The sequence below is a fragment of the Mustela erminea genome, chromosome 6, assembly GCF_009829155.1.
Source record: "Mustela erminea isolate mMusErm1 chromosome 6, mMusErm1.Pri, whole genome shotgun sequence".
Classification (NCBI taxonomy): Eukaryota; Metazoa; Chordata; class Mammalia; order Carnivora; family Mustelidae; genus Mustela; species Mustela erminea.
Window position 1 is genome coordinate 43,475,762 of NC_045619.1, and position 27,884 is coordinate 43,503,645.

At 34.2% G+C, this 27,884-nt stretch overlaps 1 long non-coding RNA gene across 1 annotated transcript in view; it reads right to left on the minus strand.

Moving 5' to 3' along the window:
• Positions 1-14,377: 14,377 nt before the first annotated feature.
• Positions 14,378-27,884, minus strand: part of LOC116593123 — a 142,627-nt gene continuing 129,120 nt past the window's right edge. Inside the window, exons 3-5 of the long non-coding RNA XR_004286761.1 lie at positions 27,038-27,102; positions 24,786-24,873; positions 14,378-15,134 (exon numbers count right to left, since the gene is read on the minus strand). This is a non-coding gene — a long non-coding RNA (uncharacterized LOC116593123). The remainder of the gene's footprint in view (positions 15,135-24,785; positions 24,874-27,037; positions 27,103-27,884) is intronic.

The window sequence follows — 27,884 nt, forward strand, 5'->3', positions numbered from 1 at the left end:
TTGGGAGAAGGGGGTGGGATTATGGACATTGGGGAGGGTATGTGCTTTGGTGAGTGCTGTGAAGTGTGTAAACCTGGTGATTCACAGACCTGTACCCCTGGGGATAAAAATATATGTTTATAAAAAATAAAAAATTAAAAAAAAAAAAAAGACCAAAAAAAAAAAAAAGAAAAGAAAAAAGGACTGTCAACCGACGGGTGAACAGAACAGCAATACACTGTATCCTGGGTGTATTTTGGTCTGTTTGTTAGAAGAAACTGCATCTTGTTGAAAAGAAAGAAGAAAAAAATTATGTATACACAAAAATAAAATTAAATACTTTGAAAGGATAGAATGAAAAAAAAAAAAAACTTAAATTCCTTTTCAATGATGGCACTCACTGAGGTAGAGAACTTAGGATGATCAATTTTGGTAAACAATTTTGTTGTTAGCAATGATAAATTAACAATTGTAAGATCAAATTTTGAGCCTCTTAGCAAGGCTCTTGTGTAAACAAAATGCAAAGTCAGAAATGCACTGAAGTTCAAGAAAGAAGAAATCAGGAATGGATATTCCAATTTTTGGAAGAGTCAACATGAAAATTTTAGTAAAATTCATTAGAATACTCATAGAAAGTGAATACAAAGAGAAAAGAAATTGTACAAATAGTAACTTTAGAGAATTTTAATAGTTTAACTCACTGATGTACTGGTAAATGTTTAACAGACTCTCTTAAAAAATGTGTCTATAAGTATATAAGGTCATTCTAAAATTTACAAAAAAGGATGTGTAACAGAGCTTTTAAATAATGATAAGATACACATTACTCATTCCTAAAAATTATAGTCAACCCATTCTCACAGAATGCTTTTGTTGATTTTTGCTGAACTCCTTGTATCCATAGCTAATCAGTGATAGCAACTGATAAAAGGTTATAGTTGCTACATAAATGCTGGTTGATACTCTCCTGAATTGATAAACTGAAAGTGGAACAATGAAGATGTATCTTAGAACTTCACTTGTGTCAATAATGTGAGAGTTCTTTGCTGAATCCGAAAGTAGTTTTTGAATATGGTAAAAATATTTTCTCCTTTTTTGTACTATTCACAATGTGATGGCTATAGACACACACACTTTTAAATTTAATATTATTAACATTTTCTCTAACACTTTTGAAAGTCTAGAAAATAAGCAAAACAAATAATCAAGACTTAATTGATAGTGGTTGCTGATTTCCACAGTTTAAGTACTCCTGTCATGCCCAGTTTCAAGAATCCCAACATACTGCCAATTAATGCAGAGCTTGGGAAAGATATGCAGTAGCACATTTTAAACATACAGATAAAATGCATGTAAATAACCCACAGAGCAAAATGGAGTAAAATCATTAGGAAGTAATGAATTGTGAGAACTTACTACATTTGTTTTTAATGTTGAAACATCCAACTGAGAAGTTAGAGGAAAGAATTCACAGAAGTCCACCTTCACCTCTGACACTAATTTTAAGTTTGAGAGGTTCAATTATTTGCAAGAAAGACTCACAGAACTCACTAAAGGCTGGTATACTTGCGGTTAAGGTTTATGAGAGGGAACAGATATAGATTAAGTCAGATAAGAGAAGAAATGCATAAGGCAGCATTTGGAAGAACAGCATATGCGGAACTTCCAGTTTTCCTCTTCTCATGGGAGTCAGGACAGCCTTCTCTCAGCACTGATGTATGAGAATACATGGCGAGTAGGGTCAAACACGAAGTTTCTACTGAGCTTAGATATCCAGGGTCTTTATAAGGGTTCTATCTAGTAGAAACAGTTAACTGCAGAAGAAACTGATCCTAATTTTCAGCCCCTCAAGGAGATCAAGATGGGTGATCCAAAGCACTCACTATCATCACATTATTGGTGTGACTCAGAACATACAGGTTAAATCACATTGGTGTGACTCAGAGCCCCCACCCTAAGTCAAACTTCCCCAAGGCAAACAAAGACATTCCCATCAGGCATGGCATTCCAAGGGCTTAGTTACCTTCCAGAAGCAAAAGGCAAAGACCAGATCTTCTTGAATAAAGTTAAAGTCTTTACTACTAAATAAATATAATTTATTTAATTGTAAGTTTATGTGACTTAATCTTTGATAATGACTATGTTTAACATCTGGTGTGCAAAATTCCTGAAAATTTTACAACAGCTCTTGTGAACTGGTATAAATTGCTTCCAGAATGGCACTAGTTAAAATGCAAACAGAAAGGAGACTCATGAAAGGAACAGAGATATAAAACAATACTAATGCAGAATATATTTGCAGGAAAAAAAAAAATTTAGAAGAGGAGATGTGATGCTTAAAAAGAACAAAATGGGTACCTGGGTGGCTCAGTCAGTTAAACATCTGGAATCAGATCATGATCCCAGGGTCCTGGAAACTAGCCCAGCATTGGGCTCTCTGCTCAGCGGAGAGCCTGCTTCTTCTTCCTCTTCCTGCCTCTCTGCCTACTTGTGCTCTCTTTCTCTGTCATATAAATAAATAAAATCTTTAACAAAAAAAGAACAAAATGATCAATAATTAAGTCCAAAAAATAAGGTCTCAAAACTGTCTTTTCTTCACAAATAATATGTTTTGTTGATCAAAGGACAAAAAGTTCATGCAAGATTGTTGTGGTAAAGGAGTGGTAGGAATAAGCTGGACATAAATGTTGCCTGTTTTTGTCTAATTTTCATAGGAAAAGTTTAATAACTTGGGCATAAGATGTATAAGAAAATCTAATGTAAATCTGACAGATGAAATGTATTGAAATCATGATTTTAAGAACTGTCCCAATGTAACTTATAAAGATCATAGGTTACCAAATGGAGGTAGTCATATTTAACTCCTTACATAAAGACATATTAAGTGATAAACTATATAATTTAAGGGGCCCAAACAGGTGCCAATGCCCACATCTCTTGTCCTCCAAGGTGAGAAATTCTTCTCTTAGGTGTTTATTCTTCTAGCATGTTTTTCTTTTTAAAGTAAGTCCTTTTCATGGGACTAACACAAGCTTTATAATGTTGACCCACAGAAGTAGAAACTATAGAAAATGAATAAAAGGAATAAAAGGAAATAGTGCCCCTGAAGGAAAAGAGAGAAAGGGACACTAAAATCAAAGTGTACTAAATGTTCTGATAAAGGATGATGGGAGTCTTCATTTGCACACCATTTTGTATACATGAAATTATTATTTTCATCATACATAAAATCAATGTGTCATACATTAGACTTTTCCCTCCATTGATTCTTGTCAAAAACCAATGAAGTCATATGCTTTTCATGTTTTGGTCTTGCTTTTACTTCATATTTTTGAACAAAATGAGTTGTTAAATAATTTGACAATTAAAAGTGCCATTTGTATTATTTATTGACAGAAATATGACCTATAGAGCCATGGAGACTAGGGTTAACAAGAGATTAAGCTTGAACTGGTGAATTACTTGATTTTGGTTATTTGATACTTCAATATACAATGAAGATATTAGGATTTGCATTATATCACTCAATATAATAATGCATATGAAAGCATTTTAACATTATTTTGACAGATACATGGCAGGTATGTGAATACATTAATGTAGAATATTATCTAGTTTTTCTATAATAATTCATTTTGTTTTCTCAGTTAGTGATTCTTCCTTCTTTGTTAATATGACAATTGAGGCACAGCTTTTTTCTATATAATTATCAAGGAATATCTGCATGTCTACAAGTGCAAACTTAGCTAAAACTACATATGGTAGGATCAGTAAAACCTCCTTTTGTAGAGTGTAGTATGGGGTCTTGTACATTTGGATATGTCCAAAGGTTTTCTTGGTAGCAATTCTTCAAATTATTTCTACTGTGAATTGATATTTAAGAGTGGAGTATATTCATTGAAGATAATGACACTGCTGTATATCCTATATACAGTCCCAGCATTGTCTAGTATATATTTAAGCATTTGGTTATCAATTAATATTTGATTTATTAAGATGAGATAGTATTTTGTAATCAGTATTTGGGAGTAAAATATATTCTATTCTATTTCTAAATTGCATGGCATGTGGCATAATGATGAATGAGGCCTCAAGTCCAGCTTGTCCCTTTAGTAGCCATAGGACATGATCTACTTACTCAGACTCTCTGGGTCACTGTTTCCTTATCTTTAGAATAGCAATAATACCTATTTCATGCAGCTATAAAGATTTATAAGAAGTTGTACATAAAAAGCTTATCACAACTCCTAACTTAAAGTTAGCTCTCAATAAATATTAATTCTCTCCTGGCCCATCATTCTTTAGAAGTTGAATTATATGCATTCACTATAAGCAAAGTAATTAATAGCTAGTGCTGCTAACATCTTAAAAGTGTTAGTTACAGGGACGTCTTATATTCTATAAATGCCAGAGGATAACAACAACATCTTTAAGGCAAATATGCTCAAATAACTTGTGACAGCAATCTTACTACCAGCAAATAAATTATAATAGTAGTAATTTCCCTATGAAATTGGAAACCTTTTCATAAGAGAACAGTTCTTTTATCTTTAACTTCATAAATCACAGTATATAATGTGCTCTCAACTTGAAAATAAAGATGTACTTTTGTAGACGTTGAAATTTATAACATTGTTACTTGCAGCACTAGAAAAAAATTCCACTTTAAGGAAATCTGACTGCAGTTTTTTTAGTGGGACTAACTATTTTTGCCTACATTAAAAAAAATGTGCAAATTATGTTATGAAATCTCTCTGGTATTTGGTTTTCAAGGAACTTTCTGACCTCAGCTGATCATTGGTGATGTCAATAGTGTTTTACTGTCTGTACATGGCATGCTTCTAAATAACTGAATAGTCCTTATGCTGTTCTTTTCATACCATTATTTCAAATAACTAGATCCCATACATGTCATTGATGCCAGAAGCTCTGTTCTGAGAATAAAATGTGCCATTGCATTCCACAGATTAAAAGGACTCTTTATTCTGGACAGGCCTCTGATAGACTGCTTATAATACTGGTCATGAATAGTGATTTTTATTTTATTTTATTTTATTTTTAAAGATTTTATTTATTCAAGAGAAGGAGAGAGAACAAGCAGGGGAGTGGCAGAGAGAGAGAGAGAGGGAATTCCAAGCAGACTCCGAGCTGAGCAGGGAGCCTGATGCAGGTCTTGATCTCCATACACCGAGATGGGGTACCTGGGTGGCTCAGTTGGTTAAGCCACTGCCTTCAGCTCAGGTCATGATCCTGGAGTCCTGGGATTGAGTCTCGCATCAGACTCTTGCTCAGCAGAGAGTCTGCTTCTCCCTCTGACCCTGCCCCCTCTTGTGCGTTCTTACTCTCTCTCTTTCAAATAAATAAATACATAAATCTTAAAAAAAAAATAAGACCCTGAGATAATGACTTAAGCCAAAGTCAGATACTTAATTAACTGAGCCATCCAGGCACCCCATGAATAGGGATTTTTAAATGATGATTTTGGAAAATATATACAATTTGAATATATTTTGAATTTCATATTTTTTTTCTATTTTACATTTTTTGGGATAACTTGAAAATGATGTTATTTGCTTGAAAGTATATTCATAAACTTTTTTTTTTAATTTGGTAGTAGTATCTTTCATATTTTAGATTATTCTATACAGTTTTGTGTCCTTATTATATATTTGTTTATAAAATTGTCCCTATTAAAACATCTCTCTTCTTATTTAACAACTTTATAAGAGAATTATTTTATTTATTTACAATGAATATTATAGAATCTAATTTTTTTCTGATCTTAAATACAGGGCATTTAGTCAGTGGTATACAAGTGCTCTTGTATATAATTTTTTTCTCAGGATAGACTTTTGTTGTACAACTGGGAAACTCTGAGTCATATTTCAAGTTCAATTTAATTCTATTTCTCCAAAAGAAAAGTATTTTCTGAATATACAAATAAAGGTGCAGCCATGGAAGTACATTGCTCAGATCTCCTGTAATGGAAACTGATGTAGTGAACTTGGGTGGAATGACAGCTTCTGCCCCTTTAGAACCACTACGGCATTTACACAGAAACCATGTTTCCCCAGGCTGCTCCTAGCCAATAACTGAGCATACTACCAGTGTTAAACGATTCTTACTCAATGTAGTATCTCTCAAATGCGCAATTTTACTAGGAGTTCTGGCTGAGACTTTTATTTTTTTAAGTATACTACAGTTTAAGGCTCTTCTTACCCATTTCTTATTTCCCTCTTTATTTTTATATCTCTCAGATCTGAGTCATGGTATAAAGACTCTGACTACTCCACCTCCCAACTGTTTATTCTTCATAAGTCTTTGCCCCAGTAAATTTCTTGTATCTTAGCATCCATTTTTCAGAGGACCCAAATAGATACAGGCCAGGAGTGGTCCAAGGAAATAGGCACTAAGACAATTGTTCTTGGTTCAAGGTGGTAGCCCAACTATTGAAAATTTCACCAGTAGTAAACTTGTTAAATAATCTGTTAGAGAGATAAACCACCCTAAGACAAAAGGAGTTCCCTGAAGTGCTGTGCCTCTCCTGGTTGCTAGGCCATTGGTAACATTAAACTTCAGCATATACCAGCGGGGGACCTCCTGGGACTAATGAGGAAATATAGAAATTACGCATCAAGGTATGCGCAAGAATTATATAGCATATACCATCAGGAGCCAGAGGACTATTCCTGGGATTGGATTTTGAGGGTGCTTGGTCAGAACATAAGATTGGAAAAGTATAAATGTGTTCAATCATGAGAACTTTCTTAGAACACAGAACTTAACAATCCATCAAGGACTTCAGGAATTGAGGCAAACTATTGTTAAGATATAGCCTATGTTGAGTGCAGGGGAAGAAGCACTGAGCAACTAAGCAGACAAAACAACTCAACCAGTTGACTTTAGCCAGTGTTCATAATAGGCCACTCTGGATCTTGCATCATGAGCACATGAATGAAGTGGCCAATGATGGCTGATAAAGAGGTCACACAAAGATTCAATATAACCGACTCCCATTCACCAAAGTCAATCAAGGCATAAATGACTAAAGGTACAATTTGCTAGCAATGGAGGTTAATGCTGAAACCCCTGGGTACTTTTCCATGAGGCGATAAATGAACTCCTCTGTCACAATTCTGCCACTTCCATCATAGAATACCAGTGGTTTGTCCTGATAGAAATATATACCTAGTATGAATTTGACTTTCCTGTCTACAGAATCTTAGCCAGCAACACAGTCTGGGAGATTACAAAATACCTTATTTATAGACATGGAATGCCTCTGCCTATTATATGGTCTGGGGATTCATTTTACAGTGAAAGGATTGTTTAAGAGTGCAACCTATGACCTGTGATAATGGGGTATGCTGGTGCTATCACAAATCACACTATCCAGAAGCAGTCAATCTCATAGATTACTGGAACGACACAGCTGAAACATTATTGTGGAGGCAATATGAAGGGATACCAGACTTCAGGAGGTAGGACATGTACTAAATCATGAACCTTTGAATGTGTTTGGTGGCCTTATTTAAAAGAATTTGTAGGTCCTGGAGTCAAAGGATGCACTATGGTCTAAATGTTTGTGTCTACCAATATTCATAAGTTGAAATCTTGAGCTTGTATCTTGTCTCTATCCCTACTGGACAAGGAGGTTCTAAGCTATCTGGTAATTAGTAATTGGCCTAACATAAAATCTAACATATATTATGTGAATAATACATGTTTGTTGAATAGAATTTTATTAAATTTATGTTCTTCACATGGCATGTCTATGTGAAATTTAGCATTTACCATACTGTACAATTATTGATAAGCCTCTCTCCAATCACACTATTAAGCTGTTAGCCATTTAGAGTAAAGATAATTCTCATTCATCTTTGTATTTCCAGCATATAAAGCCACACAGCAGAAACTAAACACTTTAAAAAGATAATTTCACTTACTTTAAGTGATAATAGCCCAAATGAAATAATATAAAATAATAGCATAAATTAATGATAAAGTGAGTATTTTATAATACTTGGGTATATATTAAATATAAAAAGCAAATAAAAAACCCAAAATAACCCAAATAACTCAATTTAAAAATGGGCAGAAGACAGGAACAGACATTTCTCCAAAGACATACAAATGGACAACAGACACATGAGAAGATGCTCAACATCATTCATCATCAGGGAAGTGCAAATCAAAACTATAATATCACCTCACAACATTCAGAATGGCTAAAATCAAAAGCACAAGAAACAATGGGTATTGGCAAGGATGTGGAGAAAATAAACCCTGGTGCACTGTTGGTGGGAATGCAAACTGGTTCAGCCACTGTGGAAAACAGTATGAAGGGTCCCCAAGAAGTTACAAATAGAACTACCATATGATCCAAGAATCATGCTATTGAGTATGTAATTGGGTATTGGTAATTCAAAGGGATACATTCACCCCTGTTTTTACTGCAACATTATTTACATTTACACTTACATTATTTACAATTGCCAAACTATGGAAGCAGCCCAAGTGTCCGTTGATACATGAATAGATAAAGAAGATGTGGTATATATATATATATATATACACAATGAAATATTATTGCTAAGCCATAAAAAAGAATGAAATTTTGCCATTTGCCAACAGAGATGGAGCTAGACAGTATAATGGTAAGCAAAACAAGTCAGAGAGATAAGTATCATATGATTTCACTCATATGTGGAGTTTATGAAACAAGAAATGAACAAAGGAAAAAGAGAGAGCAAGAAACAAACCAAGAAACAGACCCTTAAATGTAGAGAACAAACTGATGGTTACCAGAGGAGAGGTGGGTGGGGATGGGTTAAATAGGTGATGGGGATTAAGAGTATACTTATCATCACGAGCACTGAGTAATGTATAGAATTGTTGAATCAATGTATTATACACCTGAAACTAATACAACACTGTATGTTAACTATGCTGGAATTAAAATTAAAACTTAATTAAAAAACACAAGTTTTTAGAGCTTATTAAGTTGCATCTCCTGACATTTTAGGAAAAAAAAATCTTGAGAAGATAAAAAACAAGAATCCTTAATTGACTGAAATAAGAATAAAAGTACCAAAAACACATGGTTCATAAAAAAAATGGTGGTTCTTAAAAGGTTACCTATGTTCACTGGATGCACTTGAGGATTGCTTTAGGTAAAAGAAATAATTTCTTTATTGATTTAATTCATTCATCATATCCATATTGAGTATCTCCTAAATGCTAACCACTAAATTAAACACCATAATATATTCTAACAGTAGAACATAATTATTTATAATGGGTCACATTTAAACATTTATTTCTTTATTGATACTTCTTAATTTATTATATATTATTATTGAGGCTTCTTTATCATTATTTATTAATATATAGACACATATTTTGAAAAGACAATCTTTAGATGTTAACTTTACATATTAATATTTATTTTCTCTCTTTCTCTATTGGTTTCTTTTCTCATACAAACACAAAAAACAACAATAGAACAAAGAAACTAAAAAATAAAAAGGTCATAGCTCCCTTAAACAAGGACAAAATATTTTCTTTGATTTCTTTCTAACAAATTAACACCTTATTGCTCTCCTTGCTGTCACAATTAAGCTTTTTTACCTTACTGTCCTTAACTTTTCATAACTCTTTATTGATAAACTATCAATCGGGCAGCCATAATTCCACTGAAGTTGTTCTTTCGAAGATCAAAAAAAACTGCAGGGGGTAACTGGGTGGCTCAGTTGGTTAAAGGACTGCCTTCAGCTCAGGTCATGATCCTGGAGTCCCAGGATGGAGTCTGCATTGGGCTCCCTGCTCAGTGGGAACTCTGCTTCTCCCTCTGACCCTTCCCCACCCCATATACTCTTTCTCTCTCTTTTTCTGTCTCTCAAATAAATAAAATCTTAAAGTAAAAACAAAAACAAAAACAGCTTCTGGTAATTCCCAAAGAGTGTTTAGAATTTCCCAACATGAGACTCTGTGACTCAGGAACATGTGATCTATGAAGTGGGAGGAGGGAATATAATTGACTAGAGAATGTCTCAAAAAGAAGCCAAACATTTGAGAATAAAATAGACCAGGTTAAAGAAGGTAGAAAGTGAAAAAATAAGCTAAAAATGATTAAATTAGAGGATGTGACAATAGAAGCTAAGCTCTAACATCAGTATAGTAAACCCAATCCAGCTCTTACTAGACATCAATTTGAACAATAAATAAATAGAAAACATTTTTAAAAAGCGCCATCTCTGTGAGCAGGGTGTATTTAGCAGTAGTGTATAGAAACAACAAAAGCACTAGGTGTTATCCAAATACTACCTTTTCACTTCCTAGATTTGAAATGTCTCAGCTTAGTCTTTTGTCATTTTCATCACCTCTGATTAAATTCAGTACCTTTTGTGGGACATAGTTTGTTACCTTCCTAACCAGCCTTTTTGTTTCCAGATTTTTCCTCATCTAATACATTTTCAACCGTGTCATACAAGCTGACTTTCTAAATCTGATTATATTATTCCTCCTCTCAAAAATGTTCAAGTCAGTGTTTTGTTTTGTTTTTGTTTTTTTCCTTTGGGGTAAAAAATATCCAAATTCCTTAATACAGCTCTCAAGAATTGTATAATTCATTTTCAACCTGCATTTTCATCTTGACATCAGGTCATGTTTCTCTATTTTACATGCTGAGCTTGCTGTTTCTTTCCCAAATGCTCATTAATTCCTTCTCACTGTGGTTTAATCTATTCCATCTATCTGAACTCTCCTTCTTTTTCCTTGATTGTTTAGTGATCCATTACTTATCCTTCAACCACAGCTAGACTGTAGTTCCTCTGTGAAGACTATCTAGATTGATAGTATAACAGTATAACTAACTGGACTCTTGTAACCCAAGTACTGGTGGATGTTCTCAGGACCCTCAGAAGATGGTTCAAACTTAGGCTAAATGGTTATGCTTGAATCCCTTTTCCTAGCTCAGTGTCTGACAGAATTAACAATCAATGAATACGTATTAAGTTTTATTGAATACGTAGGTCTTTGTCTCATAAGACTATCTGTGGTTATCAACATCTGAGTATAGATTAATAAAATGTATAGCTTTGATTTTGTGAAACTCAAGCTGAAGACTGGGTTAAGGGAATGGTTAGAGCTACCAGAGAGGTCACATCTTTCTGTGGGGTAGGCTAACATATAAATGAGGTCTCAGGGCTGAATCTAGTAGACAAGGAAGACCACGGTCACATTCTTTCTGGAAGGTTTTTGAGCAACTATGCTTTCTATTTATACAAAGAAGTTGACCCAAACTTGCCACAAAGTGCCTACTGATATATACAGATTGGGAATGACAGAAACACAGATACCATGATTCTCATTAAGGTCAGAAAAAAAGGATCATCTCAAGAATCTTGGAGTCAATAAATGCACGGAATGGGATCCAGAAATAATGATTTTAGTCAGCAGTGAGGGTTGTAATAAAAAGAATTGTTTAATATAAGTATACAAAGGCTATTATTTCCTAAATCAGATAGGATTCAGTCAGGGAAAAAAGTCTTAACTGCATCTGTCCTGTATTCTCTAGGGTTTTATGTGTCCATTTGTCCATTGGGATTACTTAAGGGACACATGACAAATTCTAATGAAACACACGTAATGAAAACTAAGAAAACATTATATCTATTTGAAATAAGAGCTTTCTTCCTTTCTCCCGACCAGAAAAGTTAACCATTTTCAAAAACTTTAAATGATTAACATGATTTTTCTAAATGATTTTTATTTACTATTTATAAAAATAGTACAATCAACTTTTTCTTAAAGATAAAAGGTTAATGAACACCATATAAACTCATATAATTTAGAGAACAGAGTAACTTTAGAAATGGTTAAGTTTAACCCTCTCATTTTATAGTTATGAAAATTTTGCTAACTAGGGAAGATATTTTCCCTGGGCAGCTAGTATCAGAGATGGGTCTGGAACCCATGCTTTTTGTTCTCTTTCCATAACATAATTACATCAATTTTAATACCTTTTATTACTATCTAATGCAGGGGTTGGCAAGCTATAGACCATGAGCCAAATCTGGCTTGCTGCCTGATTTGGTAAAGTTTACTGGAACAAAGCTATGCTCATGTGTTTACATATTGTCTGTGGGTATTTCCATGTGACGACACAATTAAATGGTAACACAGAGACCATATAACCCTGGGAACCTAAAATATTTATTCTCTGGCTCTTTACCGAGAAAATTTGCCAACCTCTGATCTAAACCATTAGCCCTTTTGTGAGAACCTTACCTACTTTCCTCATTCCTCTCCCAGTTTATTTTCCTTGCAACTACCCACTCTCCAGCAGCATCCGCACTCTGTTATGGGACATGCACATGGGAAGGAAAGAAAGACCTTTATACTCCAGCAAAGATTGCCCACTTTTTAACCCAAACTAAATTTTCCTAAAGGAGATCGTTTTCAATACCTTGTTAATATTATTAATAAACATGATATACACTCTAAGTTGGACAATGGGTAGACATTGTAGACATCATTGCTATTGGCCTTAGTAGACACAAGCGGTGGCAAGAATAATTGATAATTTGAGCTCTGCTGCAAGAACTGGCTTTAAAGATTTTGTTAAAGGTCTGCAAACTAAGGCATATATATATAAGATTAGATAATTTTTTTGAATAATTTTATACGGATATCTTTTTGAATTATTTTTGGGATGACAATTTACAACCACAATTCTCTTGTGATGAGAATTCTGCTTGAGAGTCCTTTCTTGATGATCCATTCACCATCTGAGTTGATAATGGTGAACACATTGACTAAGACCAAAACAATGGCTTCACTGACCACCACCTCCTCCCAATCCCTCCCACCCCCCAGAAATAATGCTTGAATGGTACTTTGAAAGAAGAGAGTAATACTTGGTAGTGAACATTCAACTGGATAAGGAATGGGAGACTAAAATGAAATATGATGTTCAGATAGCAAGAAATGGGGTAATGAAGAAGGTAAGCTTCTTAGATTGTAGAGATAAAGATGATGGTAAGGAAAAGAGAAATAACACGGGAAAGACTAACCAGAATTATATGATAGCAGGAACTGAAAAAGATCATATTTATCTGAACCTCAAACCCTGTTGACAGTAGACAGAAAATGGTGAATTCAACCATAGCCTTGAGAGTGGGGAAAGCACTTGATGCTCAGTAGTGCTCTCTACTGTTCACCTGTTATTGAGGATATTACTGGCAATTCATGCTGTGCTCCCTTTTAAGCTACTGAGATTGAGGAATAGAAGAATATCAGGGTGTATATGCACCTACAAGGAAATTATTCCTGAGAGTCTGAACTTTGACCAGAGTATAAGAGGCTCACAGGTGCTTCCTCTTAATATTTTTTCAATAAGTGATTCAGTAGAGCAGGACGAAAGACCATTCACAGGACTATGGTCAAGAAATGCCATTGGGCTCCTGGGTGGCTCAGTCAGTTAAGTATCTGCCTTTGGCTCAGGTCATGATCCCAAGGTCCTAGGATCAAGCCCTGCATTGGGCTCCCTGCTTGGTAAGAACCTGCTTCTCCCTCCTCCTCTGGCCCTCTGTTCATGCTCTCTTTCTCTCTCTCTCAAATAAATAAATAAAATCTTGAAAAAAAAAAAAAAAGAAAGAAAGAAATGCCACAAAATTCTTTCAGCTGACAAAAGGCCAATGATAGCAATACATTTTATCAAGAATATCCAAATTGTTGGAGCTGGGAATCTAGACAAGTTCCACCAAGTTACTGCTCAAAGTCAGTGAAAGGCTTCTCAGAATCAGCACTGTAAAAAAGGCCCAGGTGATTCTGACTGATCAGCCAAGGTCTGTGAATCACTGAACACAGAGTTTAGATCAGTGAAAAATTCCAGTTTTTAGAGCTCTTAAATAATCTACAACTTACTTGATATGTCTAAGAAATGGCTTTTATATTTTATTTTACGTTAAAATTAACATGCTATTTGAATTCACTTAGAAATAACATCTTATCTAGACCCTTATATACAATGTTCTGAAGCCTGGGTTGGATCCAGCATGTCTCTGCATTAAGCTTCCCTTTTTTTATTCATACAGTGGGGACTGGCACATCTGGATCGCTTCATACTTTCAGAAAGCATTTCTTTTCTTTCACGAAAAGCTACAGATGTTTTCCTTGTTCCTCCTCATTTATTTCCTAAAATGATTTAAGAAGTTTCAACCCCTCTGTTCATGATCCTTACACAAGCTCACAAAGAGATTTTTGCAAGGTTACTGTCTCCTGGATTTATCTTTCTGCTTAGTTTCTATATTAACACAATTATCATTTTAAATTTAGATAGATGAGTTTATATCTAAGCACATTTGAGTAACTTATCAGTCTATATATAGTTTGGAACAGAGAAATTAAGGGTAAAATAAAATGATAAAGTGGAAACAGCAAGGAACTAATGCAGGAGTTAATCTTTTCTGAATGTTCAAAATAGGAAGGCACACTTGCTTTAAAAACTCTATTACATTGCCAATGGAAAGCGAATCTTATATCTGATTAATAATATACAATGTAAAAACAAAGAGCTTTAAGTTCTTAAAAAATATTATAGAAGCATTTAGTATTTAACCCCCTGCCTTTTAGTTATACAGTGAAATGGTTTTCTATCAACTAAATTTAAGTTGTGAGTGCTTCTTTTGGAACTTAGGTTTTTGTGGCTATTGCAACATGTGGTGTAGTGAACCTCTAGCTCCATAAGGTGGCATCAACCCACCAGAGTGAGCAAGGACATCACAGATCGTATTTCAGGTGACCTTGGACCTTCAGCTTGCATTTTTTCCTAAAGTTGTTTTATTCAAAAAAAAAAAAAAAAAAAAAAAGAGAGAAATTCAAGATATTTTAAAAGGTTCCTTCTGATCTATTATCCATTGACTTACAAAAAGAAAATCTCAAATGAATCCAAATCTGTGTTCGTCTTAAGAGCCTAAAGTTCAAGTGTACAGTTGAAGCTTATCTCAATCTCTAGTCTTCCCCAACTGGCATACTTGGGCTTGAAATCCTCCAGGAACTCTCTGCTTCTGGGATTTCTGACATTTCAACCTTCGGGTTATAGTCAAACATATAGTCACACATACCAAGTAGATAATGATTTTCTTAGTTATCTAATGCAGCAAGGAAATGTGGGATAGAGAAACATGTAAGATAGTTAGGATTTGATTTTTTTTTTTTGACTTTTTGCAGATTGAACTAAATCTTATTTAAAAATAAAAATAAATGGTGTTCTTTGAATTGTTTCTGTAGCAATATAAATGACTCAAAAATACAGAATTAAAATAATCAAATAAAAATGCAATTGAGCTGCATAATCCTCATGTGATAAAGGGGAGGATATAAACTAGCTTACTTATGATAAATGAAAGGGAGAAAGAAAAAAATACATTTGCTTCAACAATTGCTTATTAGTGAATGCTAATATTGTAATTTATTGTTGAACATTAACCAGCTCACATAACTAGAAAAACAAGTGATTATATTCCATATATCATTAAAATACCATGCACTACATTATGCCAATACAAATGCATTTACATACCCAGTTATTTCTAAAGGTCATTTTAGAGAACATTGTTACAATTAAAGATGAAGAAACCTGTTTGCTTCTCAACTTCTAGTACCAGTTATCTCTGAAGAGGTTCTTATAATATGAAAAATAAGGACCTAATATTGCACTAAGGGCAAGCCCTAAGCAGTTTTCTCAACTCTGCTTTTTACCAGTTTGGTGACATATAAGTCATTCAATCTCCCTACATGTAGATTCAGAACTGACTCCCCGTTCTTACTTTACAGCAATGTTAGGAGGATTAATTGGATAATGAATCTAAAGGCTCTAGGCTCAGTAAAGGGAGACACAAATGCAATGTATTATTTGCCAGTGAAAGAAGACAATGAGGAAGCACTTTCCTTACTAATCAAAAGTATTCCTGAGAAGAGAGTGAAAGTTAGCAAGTAAATCAAGACTATTTTTGATAAAGTTTCTAGTCTTAGATATCCTAGGGCAGCAAGCAGGGAGAGCAAACATGGCTCTCAGATAATTTAAATATATTTCTTCTATTAAGAAAATGGGGCCACTTCAAAGACAATAAAAAAGATTTCATAAAGCCATCAAAGCACAAACTTTGTGATAGTTGGACTAGACCTAAATAAAAGACATATGTTCAATAAATTAAAATAAACAGTAATTCAAATGAAGACGTTTTCTTGTATTCTTTTCCTGCTGTCTTCTTAGAACAAAGACCACACCATGGTGAATGATTTAAAAAATTAAGTAATAAAAATCAATCCTAGATGGTAGCAGCACAAAATATTATTCCCAGAATTCATGATAAATGTGAATACCGTTGAGTGTCTGTAAGAATTCAGAAATCAAGGAGTTGTTTAAATAGAACTGGATTGGGAATAAGATTACCCGAGACTGCCCTTTTTTGATGCTGTCTCCTTAGGATATTTTGCCCTTAAATTAAATTTTTGCAGTGAGAAGTCTGCATTATATCTAAGTTATTTTCCAGCTGAAAGATAAAGCAGTTACAAGTTTCATCTGTGTTTAAATCTCAGTAAGAGTTATTTTCCTGACTAATAAAAATAAAAGCAACTGATTTTGGTCCAGGTGTGGAATCTCCCAGCATGCCAGGTTTCCCTAAATTGAGAATGATGAGGATTAATAAATCCACCACTATATCAGAGTCATATCCACTCAGACTTGGTTTGAATAGCCATCTTCAGGTATGAAAACAGATTTGTGGCAGTATTTCTGATATTTGTTCTATGAAACCAAAAACTTATCTGGACAATCTTTTCACAATAGTTTGTGAAAATGGCTAGTGCATACAGAGAAGAGTTCTTAATACCCAATGCTATCTAACATTATCTTCAAATAGATCACCTAGTTTATGAATTTGAAGTGTTAGCAATCATTTGTCAACTTTCTTCCATCACTATGATCGATGACATTGTGGTTACCCTGTGTTCTTGTTTTGTTATTGGATTGTAGCAATTATCTTGGTCTTTTAATTATAAGTCCCAATCAAAAGATCTCATTTCTTCTGAGGAAACTCAAAGCCTTTTCTAGACAAGTAATTAATTTAGTTTTAGAACATACTAGATATACACTCAGAAAGCTGATGAACTGTGGTCATTAAGACAAAAAAAAATATGAACATACATATTGCAAATACTCTAATAAATTGTTATTTATCAACTAATAAATCTATATGAATAGTAATCAAATTAGCTAATAAACCAACCATGTATCATGTAGTTCATTATAATTGTGTATTTTAAAAACTGATGGTAAACTGTAATTTGTCTTACAATACATGTAATTTCTTATTATATTAATAGTTGTTCAGCAGCTATATCTAATTTAAAGTTTTCAGAAAGTAACCAATGAAATAGAGAAAGGTTTTGAATTAATTTCATGATATCACATACATTTTTGGGGGATTGAGATAATACTTTCCTTATTTTTTCCCAAGTTTAAGGTGTCAAACTATTTGTGGAAATAATAGGAAAAAAAGATTTATCATAAATTCTAATTTTAAATAAGATGATATTTTTTAGATCTCTACTGAACTCACTGAAAATTTATCTGTTTTTTATATGTAAATTATTATTCTTAAGAAGGTGGGAAACCCATTAATTCTTTGAAGACTGAATTATGTTACTTTGAAAAAGCTACCACAAGGTGGCAAGCCAAGAGAAGTTTTAAAACTGTAATCTTGGAACATAACTTGTGGGGTGAGAGCTCCAAGTCAGGTTCATTTGAGGAGTCACCATACACCTGACATGTCAGTAGCCAAATCAGTACATAAAAGTTGATGTACGCTCCAATTAAAAAAGCATGATTATCCATAAAGGAAAGGCAGCAGGCTATGAAGCCAAATGCTCTGGCATTGAGCCAGAGATCTTAGCTCTATCTTGGCTCTAACAGTGTAAGGACTGGCAATCACATTAACTCTTTGTGTCAAGACATTTTATTTCTTCGTGCCAACCTAGCAGTGATTTTGTATATAGTAATGAAAAATAGCTGTCTGTAGCATTTCAGTTCCAGCTACCTCCAGGAGTCTAGGGGAATAACCAATGCTAAAAGGAGCTTTCAGTTTAAAGCAATTCAATTCAATTTACCTCACCTAAACTCCACTCTCAGAGATCAGCCTGATAAGAACGTTGTGCTGGACACACTGAGGTATACACAGATAAACAAAATGCACATCTTTGGCCTCACGGAAACAAACAAAAGCACAGGATGCAAGGGAAAGCAATTTACAGAAATTTCATCACTAATAAAATTGAAAATGTACGCACATAAATACATAGAAATATCCAAATCTATTAGACTAGTTAATAAGTAACCTTTAACATTCATATATCTTGCATTTAATACAGACAAATTTAGTTTGGTAATAATTTATTAAAAAGTCCATAATATTGATATATTATCTATCATCTTTATTATAGCTTCCTCATTCAATGAAAACAGGACAGTATATATTTCTTTCTTTTACAGTTAGGGTTTTTTTTTTTTTTTATTTTTTTTTTTTTTATTTTTTTTTTTATTTTTTTTTTATTTTTTTTTATTTTTTTTTTATTTTTTTTTTTATTTATTTTTTTTTTTTTTATTTTTTATTTTATTTATTTATTTGACAGAGAGAGATCACAAGTAGGCAGAGAGGCAGGCAGAGAGAGAGAGAGGAGGAAGCAGGCTCCCTGCTGAGCAGAGAGCCCGATGCGGGACTCGATCCCAGGACCCTGAGATCATGACCTGAGCCGAAGGCAGCGGCTTAACCACTGAGCCACCCAGGCGCCCTAGGGTTTTTTTTTTAAATACTAAAGCCAATCTCAAAATTTTTGCTTGGAAAGTAAATTAATCCAGAACTAAACTTTAAACTCTGGTCTTCAACATACTGAAGGACAATGGTTTATTTGAAAACAAAGGTCACTTCTTCCATGTATGTATGTATGTATGTATGTATGTATGTATGTATTTCCAGTGTCCTGCAAATAGTGGGGGCCTGCTCAATGTTGCTTTTTATGCTTATGTCCTCTAGAGGGATTTAGTAATATGGATCAATAACTGGACAACTAGTGCACAGCTTTATGAGTTATTTCTATTACTTTAGGTGATTTCTGTTACTAATTTAGTAAGCCTCATTGCATTTTCTCAAGGAATAATTAAAAAAATATACATTTGAAATTCTCATTTGTAAGTTAAATGCCAAATTTTTAATCAGATTAATAGCTAAGAACTTTGCTTGTTTTATGTGTGCTAGAAACTGCAGTAGGGGCGCCTGGGTGGCTTTGTTGGGTAAGTGTCTGCCTTAGGCTCAGGTCATGATCCCAGGATCCTGGCATTGAGTCCTGTGTCAAACTCCTTGCTCAGTGGGGAGCCTGCTTCTCCCTCTCCCTCTCCTTGCTACTCTGCCTGCTTGTGCTCTCTCTCTCTGTGTCAAATAAATAAAAATTCTTAAAAAAGAAAAAGAAACTGCAGTAAATGTATGTTCAACATTTACTCAAACAACATCTCTTGTATCTGATAAATTCGTTTTTTTTTGCATACTCAAGTTATCCTTTTGTTATCTCTTTATCTCCTTTCTCATTTATAATTTATAATTGATCAAATGGACCCTATTTTGAAATCAGTTTTTATAGTAATGCAGACTTTCTTAGCTGTGGTTTGGTGATGTTATCTTTAGAAATTCTTAAGCAGGGACAATTTTGCAACGCAGGAGACATTCAGCAATGTCTGGAGACATTTTTATTGTCATTGTAGGGGAGGGAATTGCTCTTGGCATTTAGTAAATAGAAGCTGGAATGCTACAAAATAAAACATCCTACAATACACTAGACAGCCCCACACAACAAAGAATGTCAACAGTATTGAATTGAGAGATCCTGTCATTTTAAACCTTACAGTCAAAGTTGATATATGTACATGTACTTGCACTCTTTAAATGAAGAAAATCTATGGCTTTCGTCTATTATTAGAAGGATTCCTGAGATCAAAAACTACATTGAAAAGTTACACATGATTTTACTACGCAATTTATATTCTATTCAGTTTAGTTTTAAAACTGGCATTTATTGAGTCTCTTTGCTTAGCAATTAATAAGTCATAATTTTTGCACTGAGTTAATAAACAAGAAAATTATAACAAAAATGGCACAATAAAGCAATATATTAGTGATAATGGCAACTTTATACAAAAGGAGTGGGGGCATAAAGAGCTCTATATTTTCTGCTCATTTCTGTATATTGAAAACCGCTCTAAAAAAAAGCCTACTAATTAAAAAAAAAATGCAATGTGATATATGCAACAATAGCAATGAGACAAACAAGGACAAAACAGGAGGTGACCCCTGAGCACTTGAGCAGGCACAATTTGAAAGAGAGGCACTTCCAGACAGAGAAAAAAGATCACAAACATGTTCCCGTAATATAAATTATTCCTGTGAAACAGAACATTTTCTGGGGATTTTTCAACTGGTACAATTAATAGATACTTTAAGTCTGAGGCTTCTGGGTACTCACACACCCTGTTTTCCTTTCCAATTTCTGCCGCTGGATGGATCTTATATTTTTTTTCCTATGCATATTTGTGGTTCCTATACTGCCTTACTATATATCCTTTCCTTTGATAACAAATTCATCACTCTTTTTAAAAATTTTTTTGTTATTCTAACAAGACTTCCTATTTCTCTTGTTTCTTCCACCACCAACTCCATTTATAATGGTGGTTTGGATGGATGGAACTAGAGCGTATCATGCTTAGCGAAATAAGTCAAGCGGAGAAAGACAACTATCATATGATCTCCCTGATATGAAGAAGTGGTGATGTAACATGGGAGCTTAAGTGGGTAGAAGAATAAACGAAACAAGATGGGATCGGGAGGGAGACAAACCATAAGTGACTCTTAATCTCACAGAACAAACTGAGGGTTGCTGGGGGGAGGGGATTTGGGAGAAGGGGGTGGGGTTATGGACATTGGGGAGGGTATGTGCTTTGGTGAGTGCTGTGAAGTGTGTAAACCTGGCGATTCACAGACCTGTACCCCTGGGGATAAAAATATATGTTTATAAAAAATAAAAAATTAAAAAAAATAATAATGTTGGTTTGGAATATTCTCATTCCAGGAGTGGATAAAGGAGAATTTCAAAGGACCTATAAAAATCCAGTTACATTCTTCTCTCACTTCAAGAAATTTTTAAAAAATATTAGAATCATTCTTTGAATGATCTTCTTACTTTATAATACTCAAGATAGGCCCAGAACAAGAAATTTAAATCTGGCTTTAGCTTCTAGCCATTGCTCTTGTAGACTTGTATATCTTCTTTTCATTGTTGTTGATGTATTTAGGATTAACTTTTTTCTATTAATGAAGTACAAACATTTATGATTGTGGCTTTGGGTTTCCAGAAGAAAAGCAGGCAAAGCAGGCTTTGGCCTGTATTTATTCTTATCAATTCACCCTTTTACTCTAGAAAAAAGTAGTCCTACTTATACCCAGGTTCACTCCATGGATTTTAACACTGGAGTTTGGGGAGAAGTCTCAGATAGAGATGCAAGCCATCCTTGCCTTGCATTTCCTCCTAAAGATATTGTTGGAAACATAGAATTAAAAACAAAAACTCCCAACCCAGAAAAACTCTCCACAAAGGTAGAAGAGAAAAAAAAAAATTATTGAATAGGAATTCAAGCAGATGCAATGCACATCACAGACAATCTGTTAAAGAAATTTGAAATACAGAAAGAAATCTTACCTTTTACATAGCCAAGCAAATACAATTCATTGCAAACATATTTTCAAAATAATCAATAAACAAATAAACTAATCTTCAAGTAAGGGAATTGACATCACCTTTTGTCATATGTAGTTCAACCTAAATTCATTTCTTAATTGGGGCAGTCTCCTCTGTTTCCTAATTGCCTATATTTAAAAAATCTTATATCCTTATCAGCCCACAGGTAAGTTATCAATTTGGAGCCAAGACCTGGCTGAAGTCAGGCCCCCACACCCTCTGAAAAGTGGGAGATAAGGGTGATTCCTTCCTTGATTACATTTCAAAGAGATGGTTTCAATCCTCAGGAAATATTCCTGGTTTGCAAAACTGGCAAAAAGCTTATTAGCCTTTAAAAACATTTATATAGGAGCACCTAGGTGGCTCAAGGGTTAAAGCCTCTGCCTTTGGTTCAGGTCATGATCCCAGGATCCTGGAGTGGAGCCCCACATGGGGCTCTCTGCTCAGCAGGGAGCCTGCCTCCTTCCTCTCTCTCTCTGCCTGCCTCTCTGCCTACTTGTGATCTCTGTCAAATGAATAAATAAAATTAAAAAAAAAAAAAAAGAAAACGGTATATGCCTGTGTGTGTATGGGGGGGGGGCAGTGTGTGTGTCTCTTTTGCACCAAGGAAAATTAAACTTTTTCTATTTCGATTTGTACTTGACTTACAGCCTATGAATCACCTCTGATTTGAAAGTATACAGTATTCTATTGTGGGATTAACAGCTGATTCAAATTTTATTTTAGTATACAAATATGTGCTCACACATTTATGTTTATTTGTAATTATTAATCATGTCCAAATTTGATAAGTCTTACACCTGTTTATAAAAATTTCTGTAAGTTTTGTTATGTTTCTTAACTTCACATACTATAAAGAACCATTACCTACATGTTTGTAATAAAATTTATGTTAAACTCTCCGGATAGAGGGGCACCTGGGTGGCTCAGTGGGTTAAAGCCTCTGCTTTCTGCTCAGGTCATGATCCCAGGGTCCTGGGATCGAGCCCCATATCGGGCTCTCTGCTCAGCACGGAGCCTGCTTCCCCCCTCTCCTGCCTGTCTCTCTGCCTACTTGTGATCTCTCTCTGTCAAATAAATAAATAAAATCTTAAAAAAAAAAAAAAAACTCTCTGGATAGAAAAAAACCCCACTAAATTGTATTTCTTAAACTGAAAAATTAAAGAAGGGAAGAGTCAAAACAGATTTAAATGAAAAATTAGATCTTGCTTCCATACATAAATTGTTTTAAATGTATTTTTTTTCTTGTATTGGTATTGCCTGGAATACTGATGTTAGAATGAGAATCTCAGCATCTACTCCTAGTGTACTGATTCTAAATATAATTTTTAACAGGACTTCTACTTATACTTAAAAGTCCAAATCAAAAAGAAAAGAAAAAAGAAAGAAAAATCATGTCTGTTCCCTACATAATGTATTTAATCCCATGTACGATGAAAATCCACCCTACAGCTATGTATGATGGAAATCCAGTACTGAGAGTCCCAAAGTATCATTAATTGTTTCAAATCTCTGGGTGATATTCATTTCTCTTATTTAATCATCTCATTTTCATATTCCATAATGTATAAATTACATTTTAATACTAATTACTAACTCCTTATATAAAACAGAAGGGATAAGTAAAGGAAGAAGATAGCTAATATTAAGTATGCACACAAGTATGTGTGCATACACAGGAAAGAATAAGAAAGAAAGGTAAGTATATAATATCCTCTTTTTTGAATTAATTTGAAGGCCATGGGTCTTATTTATAATTTCCTTCCTTCAGTACTCCTTCCATATTCACTTTATTCCCATTCAGCATCTCAGATGGATGCTATTCTTTTCTTGAAATGATTCAAATTTTAATTCCTGGAGATTCTAACCCTTTGGTGATCCTGATCTTAGCCACATTCTTTTTCTGCAGTGTTTCATTAAATTTACCACCAGATATAATAATACTCTGAAGTGCTCCAGAGGATCTTCTGGGACCCAGGGATACAGGGGAACATCTATCTGCCTCCACTATTTAGCAGCAAACCTATTTCTCTTACCAGCTGGGATTATTTGCCACAATCATTTTGCTCTTGGTAAAGTAGCAATAAGAAGTCTTAAGTGATGAGATGGCAATGCAAATTCTTATTTAGTGAATAAAGACTAGGAGCATTCCTTTTTAAGAAATAAAGACTTCCACACCAGAAGAAACTAAAGAAATGGGACTTGGAAACTAGATTATTCTCAAGTAGGTCCCTTGTTTCCTAGACCCCTGTATCCCGGTTAGAAGAGAAACAAGGCTATAGGTTGACCACTGTTCCAAAGATATATCATGTGCTATAAGGCAATATCCTAATGTCCTAAGGTATCATTTACGAGCTAGTGCTGTAACTAAATTCTCTTTGTTTTTCTAAATCCAAAAACTAAGTTTTCAATAAGCCATTATAAAATTGTGCCTAGGCTGAAGTGTACATCTCAAGCACAATGAATCCAACAAATCCTCATTTGTTTTTCTATAAAGTTCATTTTTTTGGACAAGATGTAATGTGTAAATTATAGGATGTTAAATTAAGCATGCGTAACTCCAAGAAATTCCAATTCTTAAAGAAGTATTATATTCAGGACAGACAAATTTCAATCACTCTTTCAAATCACAACCCACTCCTTATTAGTAGGATGAGACTATTTTAATGAACTAAGCATCAGGTAACAAGAGCTAATCTTCATGATGGGCACTTTGGATACACAACAGTGACTACAGCCAGGTCTTCCTTGGAGAAGCAAAGTTTACCATTTCGAGACATTTGTTAATAATTTTCCCTATAAACACGGCTTTTTTCTCTGTGAGTCTCTTCCTTAATCCTAATATGTGCCATGTCCAATTTCCTTTTGACTTCAGCTCTGCTCAAATAATGTTACTTCAAACTGATAATGGGATGTTACTGCACATTGCTCAGCCTATGGCTGGAAAAATCAATAAATACCTGATTCATAAGTAGTTAAGATCTTGTAGTGACTGATGTCCCACTGAGTGGTGCCTCTGACCAAGACCCAGTAACAACCTAGGGTTTGCTGTTGAAAAGAAGAGTTCATTTTAATGGTGGATATGGAGGTACTCAAATTCTAGGGGCCTGCTCTGTGATTCTCTGATTGCGTTATTATAGGCAAAAGAAAACTCAAAGTAAAGGGAAAGTCAGAATTTTTTTGATTCTAAAAATTAATGCTGAAGATATGTATACAAAGATAAATGCTCATGAGGACATATACCCTAAGACTTCCTTTGTGTTCAATACCCTCCCACCATCCTGTTTTTAACCACTACTAAATTATCTATCATGTCAGGATGTAATAATTTCTTATTTTTTTCCTGTATGTAGCACTATACTTGGAGGGCAAAGATTATATCTTTATCTTCTTAAATCATTAGTGTCCAGCTGAGTGGTTGACAAATAGCATGTAATGACTAAATGAATTAATGAGTCACTTCTCATTCTATACCCCTGAAGAAACTCCAGGAAAAAAAAGGATTAAAAAAGAATTGAGGTGGTCCCTTGTAATCTTGGACAATTTTCTCAATTCTGGAGTTTATATCTGGAATTTAGTCTTGGATAGAAAACAATTCTTTGATGAATTTTACACACACTGTCTTCATACCTCACATGATTTTCCATCTTTCCATGTTTAAGTCATCTGAAATAGCAAACAAACAAACAAAAAACAAACAAACAAAAGCCCCAAAACCCAAACCTTCAGATTTGTGTGAATTTAGAGAATCCCAGGATGTAGCCACTTATCAAATTCTCTGGATGTCTGGAGATTTGGGTATCATTCTGACGACCAACTTTGTAAAGTTTTGAGATTGCTTTTTTTTTTTCTAAAATCTGAAAAAAGGTGAGTGAGCTCATGAGATTATGAGCTTTTGTAATTGTCAAAGAATAAGAAGTATTTATTTTTTGCTGGTGATAAGAGGTAGTCCAGCTAAAATTTTTCATCTCAGATTCAAACAGTCAAGAAATCAATATAACTCACATGATTCTTGCGTTTGAAATAAAGCTCAGTGAATATGTTAAATGGGTATTTGAAAGCTTTATGTTTACATTTCTAGCAAACTCCTTGCATCACAATGTATGGTCTATTTAAAAAATACTCCTTTCAAATGTAGAAACAAATATTTCTCTTTTGCTGCTTTAATTTTTTTTTTTTTCAAAAAAGTCTCAGGAAAGAAGTTTCAATAGGTTATAAAATTTCAGTCTCAACTAGGATCAAATTTGAGGCCATTATATTAGGATTCTACTTGATAAATGTTCAGGCGTCATCATGGTATGAAATGGATGACCATATATATATATTTTTAAAATATTTTATTTATTTATTTGATACAGAGAGAGACATAATACGTAGGCAGAGAGGCAGGCAGAGAGAGAGGGGGAAGCAGGCTCCCCGCTGAGCAGAGAGCCCGATGCGGGGCTCGATCCCAGGATCCTGAGATCATGACCTGAGTCGAAGGCAGAGGCTTAACCCACTGAGCCACCCAGACACCCCGGATGACCATATTTGAACCATATTGGAGAAGCTGGTATTTTTGGACATCACTCCCTATAAGTAAATGTAAATTAAAGCATTTGTTTCATATTAAATCAGTTAAAATATTTCACTGATGTAGGGAAAACTACATCAATATATTTTTCATAAAATTTATAAATATAAATTTAGACTTCTGTTTAAGCAGGTTACCACTGTTTACTTGCCCAACTCTTAGATCTCTGCACATTTGAAAGATTCTCTTTAGATTAAAAAATACTGTGCCTATTCCTATAAAACTTCATCATACAGATTAAGTGAAGGCTTCTTTTTAAAAGTTCATTGTATAAAGTATAACCTGAACATCTATTATAGGGTATTAGGTCTACTATAAATTTTGGCATCAATTTAGATTTCAAAATTCAATCAAATCTAATAATTCAGAAATTCCATTCCTGTAGTGAGGTATGAAAATTCCTCATTACATACCACTTCTCTGTATGTGATAATTTGAGAAATTGGCCCCAACTTTTCACTGTTCCTTCTCATACTGTTTGCCATGTGACATTGTATTCCTTTCAGGAAGTGGGGAAGAATATATTTTCCTACTACTTTCCTTTGGGTTCTGACATATATTTCACATGGGCCAATATCAGGAAATAGAAGTGACAAGTACCAATTCCCTTAAGAGACCATGTGTATTTCCACTTGTTACCTTGCACTCCTGCCACCACCATAAGAGGAACTTCCCCGGTAGCTACTATTTCCTCTGGCTTGATCCTAGAATAAATAGATAGAAGAGACATGACACTAAATCTCAGTGAGGAGAGTAGTCATGCTCAAATAAACCCATAGCTTGAAGCAAAACTATCCCCCAGTTAAATGCAACCAAGATCAGCTTGCTTCCAAAGCTGAGCTAATTAAATGCTTATTGTTGTATGCCACTGACATTGTGTAGCAATTGTATATGCAATATTACTCCTCCATGTACAGTTGAATATGTTTTATGATCTGAAATTACATATATCTTCATCTATTCCAGACTGGAACTATATCATTTTATTTGTCATCAACTGAATCAGAAATTAGGACTCGTAGTCCATAAAACTGACATTGTCTCCTTTCTTCAAGCTGCACTGATATAAGATGACATGGGTTTTAATAGGAAGGGAGTCTTTTGATAATCAACATCAAAGGAGACTTGTACATAGTTCCTAGATGAGTGATGGCTTTATAGTTGAAGGTGTGAAGTAGTGGCAAATAAGTCACGTTTTACTAGAAAGAAAAAGTATGGTACCACCACAAGATCAGTGTTTATATTTTAATTCAGTACAACATTGTCTGTAAAATGTTATGTAAAACAAAGTTCAGAATGATTAAAAAATTCAAGTGATTTGTTTGTGTATGTGTGTGTACTGCTGAGGGATAGGGAAGAAGATGAAAAAGTAGGAAATAGCTTCTTTGTAACCTCAAAATTCCATTCCTCTGGTACCACTTTCAGTGCCAGAATCTGTATTAGTCTGGTTTCTCTAGAGAAATAAAACTAATAGAATATATAAATA